This window comes from Oncorhynchus masou, chromosome 3 (assembly GCF_036934945.1).
Source record: "Oncorhynchus masou masou isolate Uvic2021 chromosome 3, UVic_Omas_1.1, whole genome shotgun sequence".
NCBI classification, from domain to species: Eukaryota; Metazoa; Chordata; class Actinopteri; order Salmoniformes; family Salmonidae; genus Oncorhynchus; species Oncorhynchus masou.
The window spans coordinates 6,478,204-6,503,203 of record NC_088214.1 but is presented as its reverse complement, the minus strand read 5'-3'; the positions used below and the strand labels follow the sequence as shown (position 1 = coordinate 6,503,203).

At 43.8% G+C, this 25,000-nt stretch overlaps 1 protein-coding gene across 1 annotated transcript in view; it reads left to right on the top strand.

The window, feature by feature from the left end:
- The window catches only part of LOC135509245 (receptor-type tyrosine-protein phosphatase F-like), a 626,176-nt gene that overhangs the window by 261,279 nt on the left and 339,897 nt on the right, over window positions 1-25,000 (top strand).

Genomic DNA, 25,000 nt, shown 5'->3' with positions numbered 1-25,000 from the left:
TGACATAACACAAAAAAATGGTTAATCAAATCAAACTATTTTCCCAACAGTGTGCAAAGCTGTCATCAAGGTGGCTCCTTTGAAGAATCTCAAAAATAAAATACATTTTGATGTGTTTAACCCTTTTTGTGGTTACTACATGATTCCATAGGTGTTATTTCATAGTTTTTATGTCTTCACTATTATTCTACAATGTAGAAACGTGTAAAACAAAATAAAGACTAATATTTGAATGAGTAGGTGTGTCCACACTGTTGACTGGTAAGGTACATATGAGGTGAGTAAAGCAGTATGTAAACATGGTTAAAGTGACTAGTGTTCCATGATTAAAGTGACCAGTGTTCCATGATTAAAGTGACTAGTGTTCCTTGATTAAAGTGACTAGTGTTCCACGATTAAAGTGACTAGTGTTCCATAATTAAAGTGACTAGTGTTCCACGATAAAAGTGACTAGTGTTCCACGATAAAAGTGACTAGTGTTCCACGATTAAAGTGACTAGTGTTCCACGATTAAAGTGACTAGTGTTCCACAATAAAAGTGACTAGTGTTCCACGATAAAAGTGACTAGTGTTCCACGATAAAAGTGACTAGTGTTCCACGATAAAAGTGACTAGTGTTCCACGATTAAAGTGACTAGTGTTCCACGATAAAGTGACTAGTGTTCCACGATAAAAGTGACTAGTGTTCCACGATAAAAGTGACTAGTGTTCCACGATAAAAGTGACTAGTGTTCCACGATTAAAGTGACTAGTGTTCCACGATTAAAGTGACTAGTGTTCCACGATTAAAGTGACTAGTGTTCCACGATTAAAGTGACTAGTGTTCCACGATTAAAGTGACTAGTGTTCCACGATTAAAGTGACTAGTGTTCCACGATTAAAGTGACTAGTGTTCCATGATTAAAGTGACTAGTGTTCCATGATTAAAGTGACTAGTGTTCCATGATTAAAGTGACTAGTGTTCCATGATTAAAGTGACTAGTGTTCCATAATTAAAGTGGGCAGTGTTCCATAATTAAAGTGGGCAGTGTTCCATAATTAAAGTGACTAGTGTTCCATGATTAAAGTGACTAGTGTTCCATGATTAAAGTGACTAGTGTTCCATGATTAAAGTGACTAGTGTTCCATGATTAAAGTGACTAGTGTTCCATAATTAAAGTGACTAGTGTTCCATGATTAAAGTGACTAGTGTTCCATAGTTAAAGTGGGCAGTGTTCCATAATTAAAGTGGGCAGTGTTCCATAATTAAAGTGACTAGTGTTCCATGATTAAAGTGACTAGTGTTCCATGATTAAAGTGACTAGTGTTCCATGATTAAAGTGACTAGTGTTCAATAATTAAAGTGGGCAGTGTTCCATGATTAAAGTGACTAGTGTTCCATGATTAAAGTGACTAGTGTTCCATGATTAAAGTGACTAGTGTTCAATAATTAAAGTGGGCAGTGTTCCATGATTAAAGTGACTAGTGTTCCATGATTAAAGTGACTAGTGTTCCATAATTAAAGTGGGCAGTGTTCCATAATTAAAGTGGGCAGTGTTCCATAATTAAAGTGGGCAGTGTTCCATAATTAAAGTGACTAGTGTTCCATGATTAAAGTGACTAGTGTTCCACGATAAAATTGACTTGTGTTCCACGATTAAAGTGACTAGTGTTCCACGATTAAAGTGACTAGTGTTCCACGATAAAAGTGACTAGTGTTCCACGATAAAAGTGACTAGTGTTCCACGATAAAAGTGACTAGTGTTCCACGATTAAAGTGACTAGTGTTCCACGATTAAAGTGACTAGTGTTCCACGATTAAAGTGACTAGTGTTCCACGATTAAAGTGACTAGTGTTCCATGATTAAAGTGACTAGTGTTCCATGATTAAAGTGACTAGTGTTCCATGATTAAAGTGACTAGTGTTCGATAATTGAAGTGGGCAGTGTTCCATAATTAAAGTGACTAGTGTTCCATGATTAAAGTGACTAGTGTTCCACAATTAAAGTGACTAGTGTTCCATGATTAAAGTGACTAGTGTTCCATGATTAAAGTGACTAGTGTTCCATGATTAAAGTGACTAGTGTTCCATAATTAAAGTGGGCAGTGTTCCATAATTAAAGTGGGCAGTGTTCCATAATTAAAGTGACTAGTGTTCCATGATTAAAGTGACTAGTGTTCCATGATTAAAGTGACTAGTGTTCCATGATTAAAGTGACTAGTGTTCCATGATTAAAGTGACTAGTGTTCGATAATTAAAGTGGGCAGTGTTCCATGATTAAAGTGACTAGTGTTCCATGATTAAAGTGACTAGTGTTCCATAATTAAAGTGGGCAGTGTTCCATAATTAAAGTGAGCAGTGTTCCATAATTAAAGTGACTAGTGTTCCATGATTAAAGTGACTAGTGTTCCATAATTAAAGTGGACAGTGGTCCATAATTAAAGTGGGCAGTGTTCCATAATTAAAGTGACTAGTGTTCCACGATAAAAGTGACTTGTGTTCCACGATAAAAGTGACTTGTGTTCCACGATAAAAGTGACTAGTGTTCCACGATAAAAGTGACTAGTGTTCCACGATTAAAGTGACTAGTGTTCCACGATTAAAGTGACTAGTGTTCCACGATTAAAGTGACTAGTGTTCCATAATTAAAGTGGGCAGTGTTCCATAATTAAAGTGGGCAGTGTTCCATAATTAAAGTGACTAGTGTTCCATGATTAAAGTGACTAGTGTTCCATTATTAAAGTGACTAGTGTTCCATGATCAAAGTGACAAGTGTTCCATGATTAAAGTGACTCGTGTTCCATGATTAAAGTGTCTGTGTGGGTGGACCATTTAAGATCGTCAGTGATGTGTACTCTGAGGAACTTGAAGCTTTCCACCTTCTCCGCTGCTGTCCCATCGATGTAGATAGGGGAGGGGGGGTGCTCCCTCTGCTGTTTCCTGTAGTCCATTATCAGCTCCTTTGTTTTGTTGACGTTGGGTGAGAGGTCTTGTCATTGTTGGTAACCACTACTGTTGTGTCGTCTGCAAACTTGATGATTGAGTTGAAGTCATGCGTGGCCACGCAGTCATGGGTGAACAGGGAGTACAGGAGGGGGGCTGAGCACGCACCCTTGTGGGGCCCCTGTGTTGAGGATCAGCGAAGTGGAGGTCTTATTTACAATGACAGCCTACTCCCCTCCAGCCAAACAACGCTGGGCCAATTGTGCACCGCACTATACGTGCTCCCGCTCAGGGGCGGTGATGACACAGCCCAGGCATGAACCAGGGTCTGTAATGACGCAATGCAGTGCCTTAGACCTCCACTTCGCCACCTGGGGGCGGCCCATCAGGAAGTCCAGGACCCAGTTGCACAGGGCGGGGTCGAGACCCAGGGCCCTGAGCTTACTGACGAGCTTGGAGGGTACTATGGTGTTGAATGCTGAGCTGTCGTCAATGAACAACATAACATTCTTACATAGGTATTGCACCTGTACAGATGGGATATGGCAGTGTGCAGTGAGATGGGGATTGCATCAGTGGATCTATTGGGGCGGTAAGCATTTTGAAGTGAGTCTAGGGTGACAGACAAGGTGGAGGTGATATATGATCCTTGACTAGTCTCTCAAAGCACTTCATGATGACAGAAGTGAGTGCTACGGGGCGTCTGTATGAAGCCTTGCTCCTCTTTTTTTCAAATGTCTTTCTACTGTTGTTTTATTTCTTACTTACTTACACACACACACACACTCCTTTCTAACTGTCTTGCCACACGCACGCACGCACGCACACACACACACACACACACACACACACACACACACACACACACACAGACACCACACACACACGGTAAGGTTTACACATGTTGTCTTTGGCACACGTGACAAATAAACGTTGATTTGACAGTAATTTAGTTCAGTTACATTTGCTTTCTTGGGTACAGGATAAATGGTGGACATCTTGAAGCAAGTGGGGACAACAGACGGGGAGATTGAATATGTCCTTTATCAACACTCGAGCCAGCTGAGGACGCTGATGTGCGCTGAGGACGCGGCCGTCTGGGCCAGCAGCTTTGGGGTTAACGCGCTTAAATGTCATACTCACGTCAGTCACAGAGAAGGAGAGCCCACAGTCCTTGGTAGCTGATCCAAGGTGGCACTGTATTATCCTGAAAGCGAGCAAAGAAGGTGTTTAGCTTGTCCGGGAAGCTAGACGTCGGTGTCCGCGACGTGTCTGGTTTTCCCTTTGTAATCCGTGATTGTCTGTAGACCCTGACGTCTGTGTCTGATTGTCTGGAGTCCCTGTCACATACGTCTCGTGTCTAATTGTCTGGAGTCCCTGTCACATACGTCTTGTCTGATTGGAGTCCCTGTCACATCCCTGTCTGATTGTCTGGAGTCTCTGTCACATATCGTGTCTGATTGTCTGATTGTCTGTCTCGTGTCTGATTGTCTGGAGTCCCTGTCACATACGTCTCGTGTCTGATTGTCTCTTAGCCGTTGAATTGCGACTCCACTTTGTCTCTGTACTGACGTTTTGCCTGTTTGATTGCCTTACAGAGGAAATAACTACACTGTTTGTATTCGGGCGTATTTCCAGTCACCTTGCCGTGGTTAAATGCCGGTGTTCGCGCTTTCAGTTTTGCGCGTATGCTGCCATCTATCCACACTTCCTGATGAACTCAGAGTCACCGTATCCGTGTATCTGTCGATATTATTCTCAGAGGCTACCCGGAACATATCCCAGTCCGCGTGATCAAAACAATCTTGAAGCGTGGATTCTGATTGGTCAGACCAGCGTTGAATAGACCTTGGTATGGGGTACTCCCTGTTTGAGTTCCCGCCTATAGGAAGGCAGGAGCAAAATGGAGATCTGATTTGCCGAAGGGAGGGCGGGGGAGGGGCTTGAAGGCATTTCTAAAAACTGAGGAGCAGCGGTCCAATGTTTTACCAGAGAGAGTGCTACAGTCAATGTGTTGGTTGATCTTCGGGAATGTTTTCCTCAAATTTACTTTGTTAAAATCCTCAGCTACTAGAAATGTGGCCTCAGTATATGTAGTTTCCAGATGTTCTTATCTACTCTGAGAAGAGATTCTGGAGTTGCGCAACAAATCGTGTGTGTGTTTGTGTGTGTTTGTGTGTGTTTGTGTGTGTATGTGTGGTGTGCGGGTGCGTGTGGTGTGTGTGTGTGCGTGCTGCTGTTTGGCACATAGAGAAGCCATGTGAAATCACTGAGACTGCTAGCTAGCTCTACTAACGGGCTCTCTCTCTCTCTGTTTGTTTGTGTGTGTTTGGGGTGCGGGGTTGGGGGTTGTCAGCCTCTGAATTCACTGAAGGGAGGAGGATAAGTTGTCAACCTTTGAAATGTATTGAAAGGATTGGGGGATGGGCTCTGTGTGTGTGTGTCTTATATGTAATAAATTCCCAGAATTCACTGGGGGTGTTTCCCAAGTCCCTTGGGGGGGAAGGTGCAGTAGTTTAAGTGGGACACTTTTTCTAGCTTGAGCGTCATAATATAGAGTACCAGGTTCACAGAGTACCAGATTCACAGAGTACCAGATTGACAGAGTACCAGATTCACAGAGTACCAGATTGACAGAGTACCAGATTGACAGAGTACCAGGTTCACAGAGTACCATGTTCACAGAGTACCAGATTCACAGAGTACCATGTTCACAGAGTACCAGATTCACAGAGTACCAGGTTCACAGAGTACCATGTTGACAGAGTACCAGATTGACAGAGTACCAGGTTCACAGAGTACCAGGTTCACAGAGTACTCAGATTCACAGAGTACCAGATTGACAGAGTACCAGATTCACAGAGTCCAGATTGACTACCAGATTGACAGAGTACTCATGTTCCAGAGTACCAGATTCACAGAGTACCATGTTCACAGAGTACCAGATTCTCTGAGTCCAGATTGACTACCAGATTCACAGAGTACCAGGTTCACTGCTCCACTCTGCTCGGACTCTGCTCCACTCTGCTCCACACTGCTCCACTCTGCTCCACACTGCTCCACTCTGCTCCACACTGCTCCACACTGCTCCACACTGCTCCACTCTGCTCCACACTGCTCCACTCTGCTCCACTCTGCTCCACTCTGCTCCACTCTGCTCCACACTGCTCCACACTGCTCCACTCTGCTCCACACTGCTCCACACTGCTCCACACTGCTCCACTCTGCTCCACACTGCTCCACACTGCTCCACTCTGCTCCACTCTGCTCCACACTGCTCCACACTGCTCCACTCTGCTCCACTCTGCTCCACACTGCTCCACACTGCTCCACTCTGCTCCACACTGCTCCACACTGCTCCACACTGCTCCACACTGCTCCACTCTGCTCCACACTGCTCCACACTGCTCCACTCTTCTCCACACTGCTCCACTCTGCTCCACTCTGCTCCACTCTGCTCCACACTGCTCCACACTGCTCCACACTCTAAATTTACATGTAAGTGACGGTACTTAATCAGGCCGTGTCAACGCAACATATATGACCTTGAGACTGCGCCAATCTTGACAGATGAACATTTCTTATCTGAGGCAGGCAAGGTCTTCAGCCTCACCGACTCCCTAGTGGGTAATTCCACAGTAACGTCAACCTGAGCGTGAAAAAACAAAATAGCTGATTTCCTAATTAAATGCCTTTCATATTTACCATGGATGTGTGTATTTTGAAGTTCAGACTACAGTTGGCCTTTCATATTTACCAAATGTAATGCTATTGTCACGACAACGTATATAATGTATTACATCATAAACCTGGAATGAGCTTAGTCTATTTGGGAAAAGGATGGTCAGACCTTCCTAGACAACACTGACCTTTCGATAGGACGGGGCGCAGCAGATAGCCTAGTGGTTGGAGCGTTGGGTCGGTAACCGAAAGGTTGCTAGCTCGAATCCCTGAACTGACAAGATAAAACTCTGTCGTTCTGCCCCCTGAACAAGGCAGTTAACCCGCTTTTCCTAGGCCGTCATTGTAAATAAGAATTTGTTCTTAACTGACTTGACTAGTTAAAACAAAAATAAATGTAAAAAAACCCGGTATTTTTCTAAAGGGAAACAGCCTGCCAGGAGTTTACACAGGGTCCACATTAACATAGTAGGAGTGCTGATCAAAGATCAGTTTTGCCATTAAGATTATAATGAATCTGATTATTTTGGACAGGGACGACCTGATCCCAGATCAGCACTTTTACTCTGGGATTATTTTGTGGATACTGTGGATACTGTCCCAGGTCTGGTTAGCAGCCGGTCTCTCCTCTTGACTGGCGACAGGGAGATTCCTGGTCTATTGTAGAAAACTCTGGCCTGTAGAGCCTGATATATCTGGTGTGAGCGTTCTATGTTGTTGTCGTAGTTTAAATAGACGACAGGCTCTCCACGTCACCCTGAAGACACAGGTCATGGAGTTTACTTATTGTACAGATCCGTCTCGCTATATGTGCTTCTCATTGCAAGGTATTACATTGTGAATATTAAGTGGGGCACACACACACACACACACACACACACACACACACACACACACACACACACACACACACACACACACACACACACACACACACACACACACACACACACACACACACACACACACACACACACACACACACGTCTTAGAGCTGAGTGAACAAAGTTCCTCCCCAAAGGTCCAGAGGAACCATGTGTTTGAGTCCGTTAATTCCAGCCATTACAATGAGCCCGTTCTCCTATAGCTCCTCCCACCAGCCTCCACTGATAGAAACATTTGAACATTTACATTAAAAAAAAAATATATATATATATATTTCCTATATTCATGTTCATGTTGTTCAATATGAATCAAATAATACAAAAAAATAGTACTCATATTTCAGAGCCGTAAAGCTTCACATGACATCACTGTTTGCTTTGTAGCATCTACAGATAAAACACAATGGTGTGTTAAAGGTAAAGGTTAAACAAAGGGTCCCAGGGTCGCAGAAATCTAATTGGCATAATAAAAACATCCCCATCCGTTTTAAGCTAGAGATATCTGTTTGGTTTTTGGCATTGGATGTGTCTCAATCCCCTGTATCCATCGATGACGCACTTCCTGTTCTGATGTCAAAGGTGACGGAGTTAGAGTGGTGTTTGACGCGGAGTTAGATTGGTGTTTGACACACTTCCTGTTCTGATGTCAAAGGTGACGGAGTTAGAGCGGTGTTTGACGCACTTCCTGTTCTGATGTCAAAGGTGACGGAGTTAGAGTGGTGTTTGACGCACTTCCTGTTCTGATGTCAAAGGTGACGGAGTTAGAGCGGTGTTTTTTGTCTGAGACGCACTTCCTGTTCTGATGAAATGTTTGACCTTCCTGTTCTGACGTAGAGCGGTGTTTTGTCATAAATATCCCAACTTTTATTTATTATTTCTCAATTACGCTGTTAAATACAAATGTCAAATTTATGTCAACCATACTTCCTCCAAAGGACTATTTTATGGATGACATTTTCTGGAAAATCCCCCAAAATCATGTTTTTTGTTGTTTGGGTTTTGTGAGGAATCACTGAGAGAAGCGAAAGCAGCACCTGAGGCTCCCTCTCAGGCCTGTTATAAATCCTAGAGAATGGTGTGTGTGGTGTGTGTGGTGTGTGTGTGTGTGTGGTGTGTGTGTGTGTGGTGTGTGTGTGTGGGGGCGGGGTCATAAATCCCACAAAACATTCCGGAACATCTGCTCTGAATGATTAGCTTCCTTGGCGAGAGGAAATCTGAGCGGAGGGAGAGAGGTAGAATAGAACCGTTTTTTATGTTTCTAACATTCTGCTAATAGTTGCTCTGCTGCTTGAAGAATTAGAATTAGCATCTTGTTTCTTTTTAACTGTCTTGGTGCTTTTTGGATTCCTCTCTGGTTTCAGTCAGAGAGAAGCCATTACCTGGCTACCCAGACTCCTCACTCCGGCAAAACGTTACGCCACGGCCACGCACGATAGTTTGAGTCCGGATCTGAGAACCTCCCCCCCCGAGACCCTTCACCCAATGCCAACATATTCGAGGCTGTCTGATTGGTCCACAAACCGATGGGTTGAGCACACGTGGGTAAAGTGGGCAGTTTTTGAAAATGTGTCATTGGCTTTGATACTCTTGATTGGTTAGAGACGATCCAATCGCTGATGACTTTGTCGGCAGACCAAGAGTGACATGCCTCTAAATGACATTTGGAGCAGTTAGCTAGCGTTAGCGTCGCTAGGAACACGCTGTGATGGTTAAATCAAATTGTAACCAATCTCTTGAGAGTACTGGTTTGCTAATCTGTTCAAGACAGCTTGTGTTGTATTGTGACCCCTGTTTACTTCTCTGTCTGTCTGTCAATGGATTTATCTGTGTGGATATGTGAAGTGGATCTATCTGTGTGGATATGTGATGTGGATCTATCTGTGTGGATTTATCTGTGTGGATTTATCTGTGTGGATTTATCTGTGTGGATCTGTGTGGATCTATCTGTGTGGATCTGTGTGGATATGTGAAGTGGATTTATCTGTGTGGATCTGTGTGGATCTATCTGTGTGGATCTGTGTGGATTTATCTGTGTGGATTTATCTGTGTGGAAGTGGATCTATCTGTGTGGATTTTTCTGTGTGGATATGTGAAGTGGATCTATCTGTGTGGATATGTGAAGTGGATCTATTTTAGATATTGAAGTGGATTTATCGTTTACTGTTTTCATTATAAAATCTCCCACTCAGACCTCGAAAATCTTGTATTTATTTCACACTCACAGACTTACACTGAAATCCTCTCCATATCTGTAAAAGCACACATACCCCAAACCTTTTTTGTTGTGCACAGGTAAACTCCAACCGTCTCTCTTGTTGTTCAGAGTTCAGGAAGCCAATCCATCTCCTTCCCAGTGAAATCCGACACCCTATGACATCACAGGTTGGAGCTTGGCTCCTCCCCGGCTGTGTGTGAACACAACTCAGTGTGTGATCAACCTTTGGTGCTGAAGGGTCTCTCTGCAAACTACTGAGAGAGAGAGAGAGAGAGAGAGTGAGTGAGAGAGAGAGAGTGAGTGAGTGAGAGAGTGTGTGTGAGAGAGAGAGAGAGAGAGAGAGAATTTTCTTCAACGGTGTGAACAGTTAGTTGTGGATTATCTAAGCAGGGAGAAGAGCGACTTGAGTTCTATAAAGATTCTCTTAACCTTCCCTGGATTCTGGAGGATATTCCTTAAGGATTTCCGGAAGGATTTGGATATTGTGGTAGATCATTCTTGGAACTCACTACCAAAAGAAGGTTTCTCACGGGAATACAAAATATATATATTTTCTAGATTTAGGTAAGTGACATTTTAAATGTTTCTGTTGTAAAACATGGTAATGGTAACTGAGACTTTGGACATGCAAATTAGTAGGCTAATTCAACCCCCCTTCAGCACAGGTGTCAATTCGAGAAAAAACCAATAGGAACAAAACAGAAAACCCCCTGTAAAAAGATCCTTGTTAACTTGTCTCCTAAAAGAACGAGGGTGATGTGATCCTCTTCTTCACTAGTGAGGTATTTTCTCTCTCTTCTTTTGTGGTCTTTTTCTTTTGTCCTTGTTCACTCTTGCTTGTTAAGCCAAAACAATAGTTTAGCCTTCTCTTGGCTCAGCTCTATTGGTCGCCTCTCTGGTAAATGCCCCTGTCTGCTGCAAGCCCTCCCCTGGTTTTTTGTGTTTTTTTTTAAACAGGATTTTGAATAGCGTGTTCGTGGTGTGTCCCCTAGCTACCGCTGTTAAGGTGAGGCACCCGCGGAGTCTACAGCAGTGCTACTTTCAGGCCCAATAACCTGCTTTTCCAGTTGTCCTTCGTTGCGTCCCTAATGGCACCATGTTCTACGGCGCATGGGGCACTAGTCAAAAGAAGTGCACTATGCTGGGAATAGGGTGCCTTTTGGGACGTGGACTTTATCTCCCCTGGCAAACTACAGGCTAAGGTTTCAGCAACAAGAATTTCAGTTAAAAAAGAGCTTCTGTGATTCTGAGCTGCTGAGGTTCTGTATAGCTGAGGTTCTGAGTAGCTGAGGTTCTGAGTAGCTGAGGTTCTGAGTAGCTGAGGTTCTGAGTAGCTGAGGTTCTGAGCTACTGAGGTTCTGAGTAGCTGAGGTTCTGAGCTATTGTGGTTCTGAGTAGCTGTGGTTCTGAGTAGCTGTGGTTCTGAGCTGCTGAGGTTCTGAGCTGCTGAGGTTCTGAGCTACTGAGGTTCTGAGCTGCTGAGGTTCTGAGCTGCTGAGGTTTGAGCTACTGAGGTTCTGAGCTAGCTGAGGTTCTGGGCTGCTGTGGTTCTGAGCTACTGAGGTTCTGAGCTGCTGAGGTTCTGAGTTCTGAGCTGCGGTTCTGGCTAGCTGTGGTTATGGGCTAATGAGGTTCTGAGTAGCTGTGGTTCTGAGCTACTGAGGTTCTGAGCTGCTGAGGTTCTGAGCTACTGAGGTTCTGAGTAGCTGCGGTTCTGGGCTACTGTGGTTATGGGCTAATGAGGTTCTGAGTAGCTGTGGTTCTGAGCTATTGTGGTTCTGAGTAGCTGTGGTTCTGAGGTTCTGAGCAGCTGAGGTTGGCATAGGGAGATCCCCCTAGTAGGGAAGAGACGGCTGTTTCCTGGAGTTTGAAAAACAGTGCCAATTCAAGGCTTTTGAAAGCTTTAAAACGGTTCATGGTTTAGGCTGCGTTTCATTTAAAATGTAGGCTTAACCCACATGATTACCCAGGAAAGGTTAGCGTTGTCCAAAGGCCAGGCTGGTTAAATAGTGTGTGTTAGTTTTAGGTGTGAGTGTTCAATGGAAATCGGTCTTCTTTCTTTTTTTCAAACATCTTTGGTCTTTATTCTGTTGGGCTTTTTGAGCTGCTTCTCTGTAGAATCTTTAGCAGAGTAATGAAATAGCTTCGCAGAGATGTTGAGAATTGATGGTAGATGGTGGATTTCTTTCTTTTTTCATTGTTTTAGTGTTTTTAGTTTTTATTTGTTTTACCTGAACCTTTTATTTAACTAAGGCAAGTCGGTTAAGAACAAGTTCTCATTTACAATGACGGCCTACCGCTGGCCGAACCCGGACGACGCTGGGGCCAACCTATGGGGCTCCCAATCACGGCCGGTTGTGATACAGCCTGGAATCGAACCAGGGTCTGTAGTGACGCCTCGAGCACTGAGATGTAATGCCTTCGGGAGGGGTTTCCCGAGTAATCCCCCCCCCCCCCAACAATTAGGCCTATTTGAAATGATACATTCATATATTTTTTTACACTTAGGCCTATGTTATAAAACAATTTCTCAATAGCGTGTTTATAGCATTAGCTTAGCAGAGTAATGGCAGCAGGTGTTGCTCAATATAAGCCTGTTGCTCAACACTAGGCAGTGTGTCACGGACGGAATGAAAGAGAGAGAGAGAAAACGGGAGAGAGAAAGAGAGAGAGAGAGAAAAATACCAAATATCCTTTTAGCAGCTTGCCCTGTTCCACCAGAGTCGTCTTAAGCTCTCAGGGCACACTGTGTAAAGACAACATGTCTGTCTTGCTTTGTTTGGCATGAAAAGACCACATTTACCCATGGGGTGTTCTCCCTCCCAGTCGGAGAGAACTGAACGCCTCCTCTGTCCTCCTGGCCTGACCAAATCAGGGTCTGTATTAACAGAAAGTTACGGAGTAGAATCTAGGATCAGTTTTATCCTTTTATATCACCACATGTGATTCCTAATCTGAGACACTGTAAATGCAGGCCAAGAGCCTCACTTCTCTTAGTTAATCATTTACCAAACCACAAACCTGTGGCCTCGCCTGTTGGAACCCCTGGGCAGGGAAACGGAAACACAGAAAATGTGAGATTGACAATGTGTTGTGTGAGCGACTTACATGAACAGTCAGGGTTCAGGGCACATCAGTCTGCTCTGGGATTCGAACCAGCGACCTTTCCGTTTACTGTCAGCATTTCACTGTTGTATTCGGCACACGTGACAAATACGATTTGATTTGATCCAACACTACCAGCTACCTGCTGACCGGTTTCTTCTCATGTCCTCTGAGCCTGACGTCTTGGTGTCGCTCTCCTCACCTCTGCTGCAATTTCCTGTTTACGACTCAGTCTGAGCCATGCCACTGTGGGGTGGTTATAGAGTCCATGGTCTGACCGTTAGTTGGCTCAGGGGAAATAACTTGGTCGACTCAGGGGAAATGACTTGGTCGACTCGGGAGAAATAACTTGGCCGACTCAGGGGAAATAACTTGGCCGACTCAGGGTAAATAACTTGGTTGACTCGGGAAATAACTTGGCCGACTCAGGGTAAATAACTTGGTCGACTCAGGGGAAATAACTTGGTCAACTCAGGGGAAATAACTTGGCCCGACTCAGGGTAAATAACTTGGTAGACTCAGGGGAAATAACTTGGTCGACTCAGGGAAATAACTTGGCCGACTCAGGGTAAATAACTTGGTTGACTCGGGAAATAACTTGGTCGACTCAGGGGAAATAACTTTTGACTGTCCCAAATCCCACCTTATTCCTGACATAGTGCACTACTTTTGACCAGAACACTATGGGCCCGAGGGCTTGTCAGAGAGGAGGAAGTGATCGGTCATCTTTTGTTGATGTGAATGGCAGGGGGAGGGGCTTGGTGTGTGTGTAAATAGGAAGGTGCACACAGAGGAGACACGACTCCTAAGACGACATGACAACAAGCTGACATTAAACTCTCATAAAAACTAAAACATTGAATAACATTGAATAACTAACTAATTTGGAAACTAACTTGGAATATTAACATGTATTCAAATTAATTAGATTTTTTTTTTTTTGCATTTAAGGTTTGATCCAACAGAATCGCTTATATGGACACCAAAACACACCGAGACATTATTTGACTGTAATAGAGGAGTAGTTAACCTTTATAGAGATATCCTTTTCATGTCTCAACTCCTCAGATTTGTACGCAGAGCAGACACTACTAAAACGAGAGTAACAATGAATGTACCAGCATTTTAGCCAAAGACTGTTACACTAGCTGTCAATGGCTGGGTTTTTATAAATGTGCAATAAGTATAAATCACAGGAATTGTTTCTCATTCTGAGAAATAAGATAGGCCATTTTGATTTGAACATCTGAACAAAGTGGACAGACAGGCTAGCATGCTGTTCAAACAGTTGCAGACAGACAGAAGGGTGTGTTCATAACTATTCAACTGTTCTACTTTGTTAGCTAGCATATAGATCCAAGTTGGCTAAGGTTTAAATATAAAGATTAGCTGTCTACTCACTTGGACGTGGGCTTGTTCTTGAGAGATTGTTAATGAGGCCTGTGTTCATGTTCTAGAATACCTACAGTAAGTTAGTCATTATTAGTGAATGTGCGTTATGCACGTTTCTAGTTAAATTCGTAACGTAAAGGGGCATTTTCACAGAGAGACTTGAAAGCCAGTTCAGTGATTATTACCAAAAATCCAGGTTGAATTATTAGTGAGGTCTGATGTTTGTGGAAAATGTACACTTGTCTAAGTCTAAAGTCTAGGTAGAACGTCACAATCCCTGAATTCATTAGGTTATTGCTGACTGCCTAAAATGCAGTGTGTTTGACATTTTTAATTGTACAACCAAGCTTATTTAGAGAAAACTTTATTTTTTTTAGATATATATATCGTAAATCAGCTATACGTTTGAAAAGATAGAGAGATGGTTTTTAGGCCATATCGCCCAGCCCTTTTTTTAATTAGGCAAGTCAGTTATTAAGAACAAATTCTCATTTACAATGACGGCCTGTTGTTCTGCCTGTTCAGGGGCAGAACAACAGATTTGTACCTGGTCAGCTCGGGGATTCAAACTTGCAACCTTTCGGTTACTAGTCCAACACTCTAACCACTAGGCTACCTGCCACTTCTACACTCTAACCACTTGGCTACCCTGCCGCCTCTACACTCTAACCACTAGGCTACCCTGCCGCCTCTACACTCTAACCACTAGGCTACCCTGCCGCTCTAACCACTCTTCACTCTTACCACTAGGCTACCCTGCCGCCTCTACACTCTAACCACTAGGCTACCTGCCACCTCTACACTCTAACCACTTGGCTACCCTGCCGCCTCTACACTCTAACCACTAGGCTACCCTGCCGCCTCTACACTCTTACCACTAGGCTACCCTGCCGCCTCTACACTCTAACCACTAGGCTACCCTGCCGCCTCTACACTCTAACCACGAGTCTACTCTAACCCTGCCTACCTCTACACTCTAACCACTAGGCTACCTGCCACCTCAACACTCTAACCACTAGATTACCTGCCGTCTCTACACTCTAACCACTAGACTACCTACCTCCTCTACACTCTAACCACTAGGCTACCTACCTCCTCTACACTCTAACCACTAGGCTACCTACCTCCTCTACACTCTAACCACTAGACTACCTACCTCCTCTACACTCTAACCACTAGGCTACCTGCCGCCCCACCATTTAAGTTACCGGCTCTGTTTGTTTCTTCTGGTATTTGATTGGTTTATTTGCTGGGTTGTTTGTTTCTTCTGGTATTTGATTGGTTTATTTGCTGGATTGTTTGTTTCTTCTGGTATTTGATTGGTTTATTTGTTCAAACAAACACTCAGTCACTCCTCCTGTGCTTTAGGGCGTTGTCTGGTGATTTTAAGCTGAGCGAGGCGTACCGACACTCGAACACACTGGTCACTGTTTCACTTCTGATCCTGTAGCCTTGGTTTCCGAACAACCAATAAGCCGTTAGTCTGTTGCTCCTCAACATTCTTTTTTACAGGGCCGACTGAGACTCAAAGACTGGTAGAGAATCTGTTCAGAGCTTTCATTCTTACATTCTAACATCTCATCTTTTCCTCTTTGTCTGTTCCAATTCTTTTCATAAATCACTTACTCTATAGTCCCCGGTGGAACCCTCAAATGTAGTTAACAACAGAAAGGTATGGATTTCTCTGTTGAAACAAGATTTCCCATTAGTGGGTGATTTGGGAGGGACGACGGATGGTTTAGTTGACGTTTAGTGTGTGTGTGTGTGTGTGTGTAATGGACGTTTAGCACTATAATGGATCGCCCTCGTCTACGTGTCCTGTTCCCGGGCGAGACGTAACAGACAGTGCTTTCCATCACAGATCAATGTCTGGGACGGCGAACGGCCAGGCACCCAGCGTCTCTACATTACGATCGGCATGCTGGATACACACTCGGTGCCAAACGTAACTTTGTTGCTATCGTTATGAGGACACTTGAATTATTGTTGTTTTAGTGCTCTTCTCCACCTAATGTATGTCACTCCAGTGACTGAAATTGTATTAAGAAATTGTATTAATAAGACTGCAATAAGTATTTGATATGCTTTTTGAAAAATGTGTTATTACCCCAAGGTAAGGAATGTCTGGTTTTAGTCGTGTAATCCCACTCATGATGATTTATCTCTGGACATTATCTGACAGTCGCTCTGAACTAGAGCCCTGGATGTTACGTGAGATGTCAATCAGAGGCCTGCATCGTCTGACATGACACTTCGTCACACGAGCTACTGTCAACCAAGAGACAGGTGAGGAGGGGAGAGGAGGGGAGAGGATATAGGACAAGTGAGACGTAGAGATGACGAGCAGAGCTGGTGTTGAGGGATCAGCAGTGTTATGACAGCTCAGTGTTCTGATACACTCTATTCATTATGACAGCTCAGTGTTCTGATACACTCTATTCATTATGACAGCTCAGTGTTCTGATACACTCTATTCATTATGACAGCTCAGTGTTCTGATACACTCTATTCATTATGACAGCTCAGTGTTCTGATACACTCTATTCATTATGACAGCTCAGTGTTCTGATACACTCTATTCATTATGACAGCTCAGTGTTCTGATACACTCTATTCATTATGACAGCTCAGTGTTCTGATACACTCTATTCATTATGACAGCTCAGTGTTCTGATACACTCTAGTCATTATGACAGCTCAGTGTTCTGATACACTCTAGTCATTATGACAGCTCAGTGTTCTGATACACTCTAGTCATTATGACAGCTCAGTGTTCTGGAACACTCTAGTCATTATGACAGCTCAGTGTTCTGATACACTCTATTCATTATGACAGCTCAGTGTTCTGATACACTCTAGTCATTATGACAGCTCAGTGTTCTGATACACTCTAGTCATTATGACAGCTCAGTGTTCTGATACACTCTATTCATTATGACAGCTCAGTGTTCTGATACACTCTAGTCATTATGACAGCTCAGTGTTCTGATACACTCTAGTCATTATGACAGCTCAGTGTTCTGATACTCTATTCATTATGACAGCTCAGTGTTCTGATACACTCTAGTCATTATGACAGCTCAGTGTTCTGATACACTCTATTCATTATGACAGCTCAGTGTTCTGATACACTCTAGTCATTATGACAGCTCAGTGTTCTGATACACTCTTCATTATGACAGCTCAGTGTTCTGATACACTCTAGTCATTATGACAGCTCAGTGTTCTGATACACTCTTCATTATGACAGCTCAGTGTTCTGATACACTCTAGTCATTATGACAGCTCAGTGTTCTGATACACTCTATTCATTATAACAGCTCAGTGTTCTGATACACTCTATTCATTATGACAGCTCAGTGTTCTGATACACTCTAGTCATTATGACAGCTCAGTGTTCTGATACTCTATTCATTATGACAGCTCAGTGTTCTGATACACTCTATTCATTATGACAGCTCAGTGTTCTGATACACTCTAGTCATTATGACAGCTCAGTGTTCTGATACACTCTTCATTATGACAGCTCAGTGTTCTGATACACTCTATTCATTATGACAGCTCAGTGTTCTGATACACTCTAGTCATTATGACAGCTCAGTGTTCTGATACACTCTATTCATTATGACAGCTCAGTGTTCTGATACACTCTAGTCATTATGACAGCTCAGTGTTCTGATACACTCTATTCATTATGACAGCTCAGTGTTCTGATACACTCTAGTCATTATGACAGCTCAGTGTTCTGATACACTCTATTCATTATGACAGCTCAGTGTTCTGATACACTCTAGTCATTATGACAGCTCAGTGTTCTGATACACTCTATTCATTATGACAGCTCAGTGTTCTGATACACTCTAGTCATTATGACAGCTCAGTGTTCTGATACACTCTAGTCATTATGACAGCTCAGTGTTCTGATACACTCTAGTCATTATGACAGCTCAGTGTTCTGATACACTCTATTCATTATGACAGCTCAGTGTTCTGATACACTCTTCATTATGACAGCTCAGTGTTCTGATACACTCTATTCATTATGACAGCTCAGTGTTCTGATACACTCTATTCATTATGACAGCTCAGTGTTCTGATACACTCTATTCATTATGACAGCTCAGTGTTCTGATACACTCTAGTCATTATGACAGCTCAGTGTTCTGATACACTCTAGTCATTATGACAGCTCAGTGTTCTGATACACTCTTCATTATGACAGCTCAGTGTTCTGATACACTCTTCATTATGACAGCTCAGTGTTCTGATACACTCTATTCATTATGACAGCTCAGTGTTCTGATACACTCTAGTCATTATGACAGCTCAGTGTTCTGATACACTCTAGTCATTATGACAGCTCAGTGTCCTGATACACTCTATTCATTATGACAGCTCAGTGTTCTGATACTCTATTCATTATGACAGCTCAGTGTTCTGATACACTCTAGTCATTATTTGAGCTCAGTGTTCTGATACACTCTAGTCATTATGACAGCTCAGTGTTCTGATACACTCTAGTCATTATGACAGCTCAGTGTTCTGATACACTCTATTCATTATGACAGCTCAGTGGTCTGATACACTCTATTCATTATGACAGCTCAGTGTTCTGATACACTCTATTCATTATGACAGCTCAGTGTTCTGATACACTCTATTCATTATGACAGCTCAGTGTTCTGATACACTCTATTCATTATGACAGCTCAGTGTTCTGATACACTCTATTCATTATGACAGCTCAGTGTTCTGATACACTCTAGTCATTATGACAGCTCAGTGTTCCTGATACACTCTATTCATTATGACAGCTCAGTGTTCTGATACACTCTAGTCATTATGACAGCTCAGTGTTCTGATACACTCTAGTCATTATGACAGCTCAGTGTTCTGATACACTCTATTCATTATGACAGCTCAGTGTTCTGGAACACTCTAGTCATTATGACAGCTCAGTGTTCTGATACACTCTAGTCATTATGACAGCTCAGTGTTCTGATACACTCTATTCATTATGACAGCTCAGTGTTCTGATACACTCTATTCATTATGACAGCTCAGTGTCCTGATACACTCTATTCATTATGACAGCTCAGTGTTCTGATACACTCTATTCATTATGACAGCTCAGTGTTCTGATACACTCTAGTCATTATTTGAGCTCAGTGTTCTGATACACTCTAGTCATTATGACAGCTCAGTGTTCTGTTCACTCTATTCATTATGACAGACAGTTCTGATACACTCTGGTCATTATTAGAGCTCAGTGTCCCGATCACTCTGGTCATTATGAGAGCTCAGTGTTCTGATACACTCTATTCATTATGACAGCTCAGTGTTCTGATACACTCTAGTCATTATGACAGCTCAGTGTTCTGATACACTCTATTCATTATGACAGCTCAGTGTTCTGATACACTCTATTCATTATGACAGCTCAGTGTTCTGATACACTCTAGTCATTATGACAGCTCAGTGTTCTGATACACTCTATTCATTATGACAGCTCAGTGTTCTGATACACTCTAGTCATTATTTGAGCTCAGTGTTCTGATACACTCTAGTCATTATGACAGCTCAGTGTTCTGATACACTCTAGTCATTATGACAGCTCAGTGTCCCGATACACTCTAGTCATTATTAGTGCTCAGTGTTCTGATACACTCTGGTCATTATTAGAGCTCAGCGTCCCGATACACTCTGGTCATTATTAGAGCTCAGGTAAGCCACACCCATACATGACCAAACTTTCAGTCATGTATTGCTCAAAATTCTCTGAATAGCATAGATAACACGCTGAAGTCCAAGGACAAACCGAGTACCTTATAGTTTCACATTACCAATCTCTCTGGTGAAGTCTGACTGCGTGGCCTATTGATATGGAACGTGGTTGTGTAGTTTCTCTCTGGATCATAATCTTATGCTAATTAGCGTAGTGTTGTTAATTGTTCTATAATCTTCAGCTCCTCCTCCTTGTTATATGATCCATATCTATTTACTCCTTATTTCTCTTCTTGTATTAAAGTCTAGGACGTCGCCAGCGCCACCGCTTAGCTCTATAAATATATAAATAAATGTTTTACAGCTCTACGGGGCGGTGTGCTGCGTGGTCGTCGTGCCGACGGAAGGAGATGAAGCATAAATCCGTTTTGTGGGAAGGGACATTTCCCTGCTCGCCTCGCTAAAACTAATTTCACTTCCAAATCATGCCATTACTCCTCTGCTGATTGAAGCAGCATCCATTTGGAAGAAAATGCAGTGTGTGTGTGTGTGTGTGTGTGTGTGTGTGTGTGTGTGTGCGTGTGTGCGTGCGTGCGTGCGTGCGTGCGTGCGTGCGTGCGTGCGTGCGCGTGCGTGCGTGCGTGCGTGTTTGCTACAGGGCCTTCAGAAAGCATTCATACCCCTTGATTTATTCCACGTTTTGTCGTGTTACAGCCTGAATTCAAAATAGATAAAAAAACATTTTTTTTAAATGACACCTATCTACACGCAATACCCGTTAATGACCAAGTGAAAACATGTTTTGCAAAGTTATTAACAATTAAATACAGAAATATCTAATTTACGTAAGTATTCAAACTCCTGAGACAACTTTATAGAAGCACCTTTGGCAGCGATTACAGCTGAGAGCCTCTGAGAGATTTCCACACCTGGATTGTGCAACATTTGCCCATTATTATTTTCTAAATTCTTCCACCTTTGACAAATAGGCTGTTGATCATTGCTAAACCATTTTCAGTTTGTTACCATAGATTTGCAAGTAGATTTAAGTCAAAACTGTAACACGGCCACTCAGGGCCATTCACTGACTTCCTAGTAAGCAACTCCAGTATAGATTTGTCACCTCTACACTCTAACCACGAGGCTACCTGCCACCTCTACACTCTAACCACGAGGCTACCTGTCCTTTGTCCTTGTATTTTAGGTTATTGTTCTGCTGAAAGGTGAATTCATCTCCCAGTGTTTGGTGGGGAGCAGACTTTCCTCTAGGATTTTTCCTGTGCTTAACTACATTCTGTTTATTTTTTAATCCTGAAAAACTCCCGTGTCCTTAATGATTATAAGCATACCCCTAACATGATGCAGCCACCATAATGCTTGAAAATATGGAGAGTGATCCTCAGAGATGTGTTGTATTGGATTTGCCCCAAACATAACACTTTGTATTCAACGTAAAAATGTGAATTGCTTTGCCACATTTTTTCACAGAATACTTTTAGTGCCTTGATGCTAACAGGATGCATGTTTTGAAATATACGTTTATATTTTTAGACTTCCTTCTTTTCACTTTGTCAATTATGTTAGTATTGTGGAGTAACTACAATGTTGTTTATCCATCCTCAGTTTTTTCCTATCACAGCCTTTAAACTCTGTAACTGTTTTAAAGTCACCATTGGCCTCATGGTGAAATCCCTGAGCAGTTTCCTTCCTCTCCGGCAACTGAGTTAGGAAGGACGCCTGTGTCTTTGTAGTGACTGGGTGCATTGATACACTATCCTAAGTGTAATTAGTAACTTTTTTTCATGCTCAAAGGGATATTCAATGTCTGCTTTTAAAAATGTTTACCCATCTACCAATCAGAAGGTGAATTCACCAATTTTTCTTGTGAGGCATAAATGGTAAAAGGTGCCTTTCTTTGTGAGGCATTGGAAAACCTCCCTGGTCTTTGTGGTTGAATCTGTGTTTGACGTTACAGATAATTGTACGTGTGGGGTACAGAGAACAGGTAGTAATTCAAAAGTCATGTTAAATACTGCTATTACTGTCCATGCAACTTATTAAGTGACTTTATTTTACTCCTGAACGTATTTAGGCTTTTCATAACAAAGTGGTTAGGGGAGGTGCTGGCTAACAGAGTAGAACACCTGGTTAGGGGAGGTGCTGGCTAACAGAGTAGAACACCTGATTAGGGGAGGTGCTGGCTAACAGAGTAGAACACCTGGTTGAGGTGCTGGCTAACAGAGTAGAACACCTGGGGGAGGTGCTGGCTAACAGAGTAGAACACCTGGTTAGGGGAGGTGCTGGCTAACAGAGTAGAACACCTGGTTAGGGGAGGTGCTGGCTTAGAACACCTGGTTAGGGGAGGTGCTGGCTAACAGAGTAGAACACCTGGTTAGGGGAGGTGCTGGCTAACAGAGTAGAACACCTGGTTAGGGGAGGTGCTGGCTAACAGAGTAGAACACCTGGTTAGGGGAGGTGCTGGCTAACAGAGTAGAACACCTGATTAGGGGAGGTGCTGGCTAACAGAGTAGAACACCTGGTTAGGGGAGGTGCTGGCTAACAGAGTAGAACACCTGGTTAGGGAGGTGCTGGCTAACAGAGTAGAACACCTGGTTAGGGGAGGTGCTGGCTAACAGAGTAGAACACCTGGTTAGGGGAGCAGTGCTGGCTAGCAGAGTAGAACACCTGGTTAGGGAGGTGCTGGCTAACAGAGTAGAACACCTGGTTAGGGGAGGTGCTGGCTAACAGGAGAGCACCTGATTAGGGAGGTGCTGGCTAACAGAGTAGAACACCTGGTTAGGGGAGGTGCTGGCTAACAGAGTAGAACACTGATTAGGGGAGGTGCTGGCTAGCAGAGTAGAACACCTGATTGGGGAGGTGCTGGCTAGCAGAGTAGAACACCTGGTTAGGGGAGGTGCTGGCTAACAGAGTAGAACACCTGGTTAGGGGAGGTGCTGGCTAACAGAGTAGAACACCTGGTTAGGGGAGGTGCTGGCTAACAGAGTAGAACACCTGGTTAGGGGAGGTGCTGGCTAACAGAGTAGAACACCTGGTTAGGGGAGGTGCTGGCTAGCAGAGTAGAACACCTGGTTAGGGGAGGTGCTGGCTAGCAGAGTAGAACACCTGGTTAGGGGAGGTGCTGGCTAGCAGAGTAGAACACCTGGTTAGGGGAGGTACAGAGTAGAACACCTGGTTAGGAGAGGTGCTGGCTAGCAGAGTAGAACACCTGGTTAGGATAGGTGCTGGCTAGCAGAGTAGAACACCTGGTTAGGATAGGTGCTGGCTAGCAGAGTAGAACACCTGGTTAGGAGAGGTGCTGGCTAGCAGAGTAGAACACCTGGTTAGGGGAGGTGCTGGCTAGCAGAGTAGAACACCTGGTTAGGATAGGTGCTGGCTAGCAGAGTAGAGCACCTGATTAGGGGAGGTGCTGGCTAACAGAGTAGAACACCTGGTTAGGGGAGGTGCTGGCTAACAGAGTAGAACACCTGATTAGAAGAGGTGCTGGCTAACAGAGTAGAACACCTGGTTAGGGGAGGTGCTGGCTAACAGAGTAGAACACCTGATTAGGGGAGGTGCTGGCTAACAGAGTAGAACACCTGATTAGAAGAGGTGCTGGCTAACAGAGTAGAACACCTGGTTAGGGGAGGTGCTGGCTAACAGAGTAGAACACCTGATTAGGGGAGGTGCTGGCTAACAGAGTAGAACACCTGGTTAGGGGAGGTGCTGGCTAACAGAGTAGAACACCTGGTTAGGGGAGGTGCTGGCTAACAGAGTAGAACACCTGGTTAGGGGAGGTGCTGGCTAACAGAGTAGAACACTGCTGGCTAACAGAGTAGAACACCTGGTTAGGGGAGGTGCTGGCTAACAGAGTAGAACACCTGATTAGGGGAGGTGCTGGCTAACAGAGTAGAACACCTGGTTAGGGAGGTGCTGGCTAACAGAGTAGAACACCTGGTTAGGGGAGGTGCTGGCTAACAGAGTAGAACACCTGATTAGAAGAGGTGCTGGCTAACAGAGTAGAACACCTGGTTAGGGGAGGTGCTGGATAGCGAAGGAGACACATGTGTCTGTAATTATGGCCAGCTATGGTATTCTTTAATTTGTCGTTTTACAAATATCAATAGAACCTGAATGGATTAAAATGGAGGATATTGAAGCAGAGCCACAGATGACCTCTTCATCTTGACCTCTCTGTCCTGACCTCTCTGTCCTGACCTCTCTGTCCTGACCTCTCTGTCCTGACCTCTCTGTCCTGACCTCTCTGTCCTGACCCTCTGTCCTGACCTCTTCCGTGACCTCTCTTCCTGACCGCTCTGTCCTGACTCTCCGTCTGTTCCTGGTCCACTCTGTCCACTGTCTCCAGTATAATGTGTCCTGACTCTGTCCACTGTCTCAGTATAATGTGTTCCTGGTACTCTGTCCACTGTCTCCAGTATAATGTGTTCCTGGTACACTCTGTCCACTATCTCCAGTATAATGTGTTCCTGGTTCTCTGTCCACTGTCTCCAGTATAATGTGTTCCTGGTACTCTGTCCACTGTCTCCAGTATAATGTGTTCCTGGTACACTCTGTCCACTGTCTCCAGTATAATGTGTTCCTGGTACTCTGTCCACTGTCTCCAGTATAATGTGTTCCTGGTACACTCTGCCCACTGTCTCCAGTATAATGTGTTCCTGGTACTCTGTCCACTGTATCACTGTCTCCAGTATAATGTGTTCCTGGTCCACTCTGTCCACTGTCTCCAGTATAATGTGTTCCTGGTACACTCTGTCCACTGTCTCCAGTATTTTGTGTTCCTGGTACACTCTGTCCACTGTCTCCAGTATGATGTGTTCCTGGTCCACTCTGTCCACTGTCTCCAGTATAATGTGTTCCTGGTCCACTCTGTCCACTGTCTCCAGTATAATGTGTTCCTGGTACACTCTGTCCACTGTCTCCAGTATAATGTGTTCCTGGTACACTCTGTCCACTGTCTCCAGTATAATGTGTTCCTGGTACTCTGTCCACTGTCTCCAGTATAATGTGTTCCTGGTCCACTCTGTCCACTGTCTCCAGCATAATGTGTTCCTGGTACTC